The sequence below is a fragment of the Schistocerca serialis genome, chromosome 4, assembly GCF_023864345.2.
Source record: "Schistocerca serialis cubense isolate TAMUIC-IGC-003099 chromosome 4, iqSchSeri2.2, whole genome shotgun sequence".
Classification (NCBI taxonomy): Eukaryota; Metazoa; Arthropoda; class Insecta; order Orthoptera; family Acrididae; genus Schistocerca; species Schistocerca serialis.
Window position 1 is genome coordinate 51,304,794 of NC_064641.1, and position 7,769 is coordinate 51,312,562.

Sequence of the window (7,769 nt, forward strand, 5' to 3'; positions counted from 1 at the left end):
CACATAGCAACTATGAAACTAATAAGTCCCTGGTAATCCATCGAGGACAGTGGGCCAGCAGCCGGACACGAAGTACTCGAACAATGAAAATTGAAACCAACAGCTGTATAATAATTCAAACGTTTTTATTCAAAACATGCTACTAGTTTCGACGTGAAAAAGCGTCGTCTTCAGGCCCCAAGCGTAATATGCCATCAAAATATGAATCACAATGAGAAAGACCAACGGAGTCTTCGGATAGAAACAGTACAACTTATTAAGCATGTTACACCAACATGTGCGACGAAGAAAACAGCCTGCAGCGGCGCCAAAATCAACTGTCGGTACAGTAAGAACTTCACCACAATCTCCAGTCTAACTACTTGCAAGTGAAGTCAGTCTCAGGACAGGTCCCGAGCACCAACCACACATGCCAGAACTTCAACCAGAAAATGCTTCCAGACTTAAGTCCAGAGTGCCTCGCACCTCTCTAGATAAAAAAATTCAGTTTTTCCGCAAAGTGCACAAACGACACCGCCTGCGCCCCATCTTGAGCCAATCACAAGGCTTTAGAGGCGCTAAATCTCCCCTCCTACACGACAGCACAAACTCATGTCGCACCTCTCTAGATAAAAAAATTCAGTTTTTCCGCAAAGTGCACAAACGACACCGCCTGCGCCCCATCTTGAGCCAATCACAAGGCTTTAGAGGCGCTAAATCTCCCCTCCTACACGACAGCACAAACTCATGTCGAACCAGCGCAAGAGTTAAGAAAACTGCGTCTCTGAAAAAAAAAGAAACCGCCAATTACCGGCTTTTTTTTAAGTTTTCGTGGAGGGAGAAGATGTTTTTCTCCGAAGTCGCATCGCTTCCTGCGGTAACAAGTGAACAGATGCAATCTTAAAGATCGTTATCTAGATCGCCTGTGCCTTGGAGCATGTTAGTCCTAGCTATGAGTTGTAATAAAGATTCTGTCTCTAAACGTTTCTCAGACACTGCACTTTCGTATACAACCGAGGCGGCTGATGGAAGTGGTTCACAGGCCTATTTGAAGTATCGGTGAACACGAAAACTTGTGAATTTTTGTTACACGTGGCTCTGCACACGGTGCCTGGTTTATGACTTCACTGTGTAGATGCATCCCTTCAGTCTATCGCCCCCAGCCCAGCCATCGGCTGGCGCCAATGCAGGTATAGCGGCATTGTCCTGCTGGAAACCTGTCTCGACTAGGGGCTGCTGTGTCTGCCCTGTATGGCTGTTGGCCTCTCCAGCAAGATTTTCTGAGTTAGTTAGGCTCACCGCCAATTGCTTTCAACTTCCAACATGCCGTTTCTACGAACTAAGAACCATAAAAACAGTAAGAAGCCCACCAATGGTCAGACAAATGGATCGATCGGTTAACATGGGAACAGGTAGGGGCCGTCCGCTGCACAGTCCAAACAGTGTGCACTGAACGTTGAGCTCAGAAAAACTTGCGCTTGCACCAGAATTGTACTGTGTCGTGTGCTCTGACTCTGTACGACGCATATCCTACTTTACAGGCCGGACAAGCCTCCGACCTCTACGGTGTGTGATGAGATGTGGATGTCCAACACTGAGAGTAGCACTCGAACACCTGCCCAGCTGCACACTTTCCGAAATGCTGGGCAATAACAGTCCGACTTTTGTCATAGTCACTGATGTAAGGGGATTTCCCCATTTGCGGACCACATCGAGTTTAGAGGGATTCCTCATTCATCTCTGCTCCGCTTATAAAGGGTGGTCAATTGATAGTGGCCGGGCTAAATATCTCACGAAATAAGCATCAAACGAAAAAACTACAAAGAACGAAACTTGTCAAGCTTGAAGGGGGAACCAGATGGCGCTATGGTTGGCCCACTAGTTGGCGTTGCCATAGGTCAAACGGATATTAATTGCGTTTTTTTTAAATAGGAACCTCCATTTTTATTACATATTCGTGTAGTACATAAAGAAATATGAATGTTTTAGATGGACTACTTTTTTCGCTTTGTGATACATGGCGCTGTAATAGTCACAAACGTATAAGTACGTGGTCTCACGTAACATTCCGCCAGTGAGGACGGTATTTGCTTCGTGATACATTACCCGTGTTAAAATGGACCGTTTACCAATTGCGGAAAAGGTCGATATCGTGTTGATGTATGGCTATTGTGATCAAAATGCCCAACGGGCATGTGCTATGTATGCTGCTCGGTATCCTGGAACACATCATCCAAGTGTCCGGACCTTCGCCGGATAGTTACGTTATTTAAGGAAACAGGAAGTGTTCAGCCACATGTGAAACATCAACCACGACCTGCAACAAATGATGGTGCCCAAGTAGTTGTTTTAGCTGCTGTCGCGGCTAATCCGCCCATCAGTAGGAGACGAATTGCGCGAGAATCGGGAATCTCAAAAACGTCGGTGTTGAGAATGCTACATCAACATCGATTGCATCCGTACCATATTTCTATGCACTAGGAATTGCATGGCGACGAATTTGAACGTTGTGTACAGTTCTGCCACTGGGTACAAGAGAAATTACGGGACGATGATAGATTTTTTGCTCGCATTCTATTTAGCGACGAAGCGTCATTGACCAACAGCGGTAACGTAAACCGGCGTAATATGCACTACTGGGCAACGGAAAATCCACGATGGCTGCGACAAGTGGAACATCGGCGATCTTGGCGGGTTAATGTATGGCGCGGCATTATGGAGGGAAAGATAATTGGCCCCTATTTTATCGATGGCAATCTAAATGGTGCAATGTGTGATGATTTCCTGCGTAATGTTCTACCGACGTTACCACAAGATGTTTCACTGCGTGACAGAATGGCGATGTACTTCCAACATGATGGACGTCCAGCACATAGCTCGCGTGCGGTTGAAGCGGTTCTGAATAGCATATTTCATGACAGGTGGATAGGTCGTCGAAACACCATACCATGGCCCGCACGTTCACCGGATCTGACGTCCCCGGATTTCTTTCTGTGGGGAAATTTGAAGGATATTTGCCATCGTGATCCACCGACAACGCGTGACAACATGTGTCCGCGCATTGTCAATGCATATGCGAACATTACGGAAGGCGAACTACTCGCTGTTGAGAGGAATGTCGTTACACGTATTGCCAAATGCACTGAAGTTGACGGACGTCATATTCTACATCTACATCTACATTTACACTCCGCAAGCCACCCAACGGTGTGTGGCGGAGGGCACTTTACGTGCCACTGTCATTACCTCCCTTTCCTGTTCCAGTCGCGTATGGTTTGCGGGAAGAACGACTGTCTGAAAGCCTCCGTGCGCGCTCTAATCTTTCTAATTTTACATTCGTGATCTCCTCGGGAGGTATAAGTACGGGGAAGCAATATATTCGATACCTCATCCAGAAACGCACCCTCTCGAAACCTGGCGAGCAAGCTATATCGCGATGCAGAGCGCCTCTCTTGCAGAGTCTGCCACTTGAGTTTGTTAAACATCTCCGTAACGCTATCACGGTTACCAAATAACCCTGTGACGAAACGCGCCGCTCTTCTTTGGATCTTCTCTATCTCCTCCGTCAACCTGATCTGGTACGGATCCCACACTGATGAGCAATACTCAAGTATAGGTCCAACGAGTGTTTTGTAAGCCACCTCTTTTGTTGATGGACAACATTTTCTAAGGACTCTCCCAATGAATCTCAACCTGGTAACCGCCTTACCAACAATTAATTTTATATGATCATTCCACATCAAATCGTTCCGCACGCATACTCCCAGATATTTTACAGAAGTAACTGCTACCAGTGTTTGTTCCGCTATCATATAATCATACAATAAAGGATCCTTCTTTCTATGTTTTCGCAATACATGACATTTGTCAATATTAAGGGTCAGTTGCGACTCCCTGCACCAAGTGCCTATCCGCTGCAGATCTTCCTGCATTTCACTACAATTTTCTAATGCTGCAACTTCTCTGTATACTACAGCATCATCCGCGAAAAGCCGCATGGAACTTCCGACACTATCTACTAGGTCATTTATATATATATTGTGAAAAGCAATGGTCCCATAACATTCCCCCGTGGCACGCCAGAGGTTACTTTAACGTCTGTAGACGTCTCTCCATTGATAACAACATGCTGTGTTCTGTTTGTTAAAAACTCTTCAATCCAGCCACACAGCTGGTTTGATATTTCGTAGGCTCTTACTTTGTTTATCAGGCGACAGTGCGGAACTGTATCGAACGCCTTCCGGAAGTCAAGAAAAATAGCATCTACCTGGGAGCCTGTATCTAATATTTTCTGGGTCTCATGAACAAATAAAGCGAGTTGGGTCTCACACGATCGCTGTTTCCGAAATCCATGTTGATTCCTACAGAGTAGATTCTGGGTTTCCAAAAACGACATGATACGCGAGCAAAAAACATGTTCTAAAATTCTACGACAGATCGACGTCAGAGATATAGGTCTATAGTTTTGCGCTTCTGCTCGACGACCCTTCTTGAAGACTGGGACTACCTGTGCTCTTTTCCAATCATTTGAAACCTTCCGTTCCTATAGAGACTTGCGGTACACGGCTGTTAGAAGGGGGGCAAGTTCTTTCGCGTACTCTGTGTAGAATCGGATTGGTATCCCGTCAGGTCCAGTGGACTTTCCTCTGTTGAGTGATTCCAGTTGCTTTTCTATTCCTTGGACACTTATTTCGATGTCAGCCATTTTTTTCGTTTGTGCGAGGATTTAGAGAAGGAACTGCAGTGCGGTCTTCCTCTGTGAAACAGCTTTGGAAAAAGGTGTTCAGTATTTCAGCTTTACGCGTGTCATCCTCTGTTTCAATGCCATCATCATCCCGGAGTGTCTAGATATGCTGTTTCGAGCCACTTACTGATTTAACGTAAGACCAGAACTTCCTAGGATTTTCTGTCAAGTCGGTACATAGAATTTTACTTTCGAATTCACTGAACGCTTCACGCACAGCCCTCCTTACGCTAACTTTGACATCGTTTAGCTTCTGTTTGTCTGAGAGGTTTTGGCTGCGTTTAAACTTGGAATGAAGCTCTCTTTGCTTTCGCAGTAGTTTCCTAACTTTGTTGTTGTACCACGGTGGGTTTTTCCCGTCCCTCACAGTTTTACTCGCCACGTACCTGTCTAAAACGCATTTTACGATTGCCTTCAACTTTTTCCGTAAACACTCAACATTGTCAGTGTCGGAACAGAAATTTTCGTTTTGATCTGTTAGGTAGTCTGAAATCTGCGTTCTATTACTCTTGCTAAACAGATAAACCTTCCTCCCTTTTTTATTATTCCTATTAACTTCCATATTCAGGGATGTTGCAACGGCCTTATGATCACTGATTCCCTGTTCTGCACATACAGAGTCGAAAAGTTCGGGTCTGTTTGTTATCAGTAGGTCCAAGATGTTATCTCCACGAGTCGGTTCTCTGTTTAATTGCTCGAGGTAATTTTCGGATAGTGCACTCAGTATAATGCCACTCGATGCTCTGTCCCTACCACCCGTCCTAAACATCTGAGTGTCCCAGTCTATATCTGATAAATTGAAATCTCCACCTAAGACTATAACATGCTGAGAAAATTTATGTGAAATGTATTCCAAATTTTCTCTCAGTTGTTCTGCCACTAATGCTGCTGAGTCGGGAGGTCGGTAAAAGGAGCCAATTATTAAGAGCCAATTATTAACCTAGCTCGGTTGTTGAGTGTAACCTCCACCCATAATAATTCACAGGAACTATCCACTTCTACTTCACTACAGGATAAACTACTACTAACAGCGACAAACACGCCACCACCGGTTGCATGCAATCTATCCTTTCCAAAAACACCGTCTGTGCTTTTGTAAAAATTTCGGCAGAATTTATCTCTGGCTTCAGCCAGCTTTCTGTACCTATAACGATTTCAGCTTCGGTGCTTTCTATCAGCGCTTGAAGTTCCGGTGCTTTACCAACGCAGCTTCAACAGTTTACAATTACAAAACCGATTGCTGCTTGGTCCCCGCATGTCCTGACTTTGCCCTGCACCCGTTGAGGCTGTTGCCCTTTCTGTATTTGCCCAAGGCCATCTAACCTAAAAAACCGCCCAACCCACGCAACACAGCCCCTACTACACGTGTAGCCGCTTGTTGCGTGTAGTGGACTCCTGACCTATCCAGCGGAACCCGAAACCCCACCACCCTATGGCGCAAGTCGAGGAATCTGCAGCCCACACGGTCGCAGAACCGTCTCAGTCTCTGATTCAGACCCTCCACTCGGCTCTGTACCAAAGGTCCGCAGTCAGTCCTGTCGACGATGCTGCGGATGGTGAGCTCTGCTTTCATCCCGCTAGCGAGACTGGCAGTCTTCACCAAATCAGATAGCCGCCGGAAGCCAGAGAGGATTTCCTCCGATCCATAGCGACACAAATCATTGGTGCCGACATGAGCGACCACCTGCAGATGGGTGCACCCTGTACCCTTCATGGCATCCGGAAGGACCCTTTCCACATCTGGAATGACTCCCCCCGGTATGCACACGGAGTGCACATTGGTTTTCTTCCCCTCTCTTGCTGCCATTTCCCTAAGGGGCCCCATTACGCGCCTGACGTTGGAGCTCCCAACTACCAGTAAGCCCACCCTCTGCGACCGCCCGGATCTTGCAGACTGAGGGGCAACCTCTGGAACAGGACAAGCAGCCATGTCAGGCCGAAGATCAGTATCAACCTGAGACAGAGCCTGAAACCGGTTCGTCAGACAAACTGGTGAGGCCTTCCGTTCAGCCCTCCGGAATGTCTTTCGCCCCCTGCCACACCTTGAGACGACCTCCCACTCTACCACAGGTGAGGGATCAGTCTCAATGCGGGCAGTATCCCGGGCAACCACAGTCGTAGTCCGATCGGGGGATGCGTGGGACGAGCTGGCCGTCCCCGAGAAACCCCCATCCGGACCCCTACAGTGATGCCCATTGGCAACAGCCTCAAGCTGTGTGACCGAAGCCAACACTGCCTGAAGCTGGGAGCGAAGGGATGCCAACTCAGCCTGCATCCGAACACAGCAGTTGCAGTCCTTATCCATGCTAAAAACTGTTGTGCAAAGAACGTCTGAACTAATCTACAGAGAGCGCAAACAAATCGACACAAAATTTAAACGGTTATTAAAATACAAGATTGCCTAGTAAATGCAGTAATGCTGCTACTTGCGCACTGCTGACACACTGCTCGGCGGCGGAAGGAGACTATGCGATTTTACACTATTCAGGTACTAAAACGCGATGCTACAACTCTCAAATACTATAATACGCCCGAAATTTATGAATTAAACAATGCAAGTACCAAAAACACGCAAAGAAATTAAGAATTAAACTATGTAACAAATGAGTGAGCTAGGAGTATACGACTTGCTGCTGCAGCTGCTTATCCAACGGCGGCAGCATCTATTGCATTTATGTGGTATTTACAAGTTATCACGCTGTAGCAGCATGCGTTCTCAGAAATGATAAGTTCACGAAGGTACATGTATCACATTAAAACAACCGAAAATAAAATGTTCAAACGTACGTACGTTCTGTATTTTAGTTTAAAAAACCTACATGTTACCAACTGTCCGTCTAAAATCGTGAGCCATATGTTTGTGACTACTCCAGCGCCATCTTTCACAAAGCGAAAAAAGTGGTCCAACTAAAACATTCATATTCCTTTGCGTTCTACGCGAATATGTAATAAAAATGGAGATTCCTATTTAAAAAAAAACTCAGTTGATATCTGTTTGACCGATGGCAGCGCCATCTAGCGGGCCAACCATAGCGCCATCTGGTTT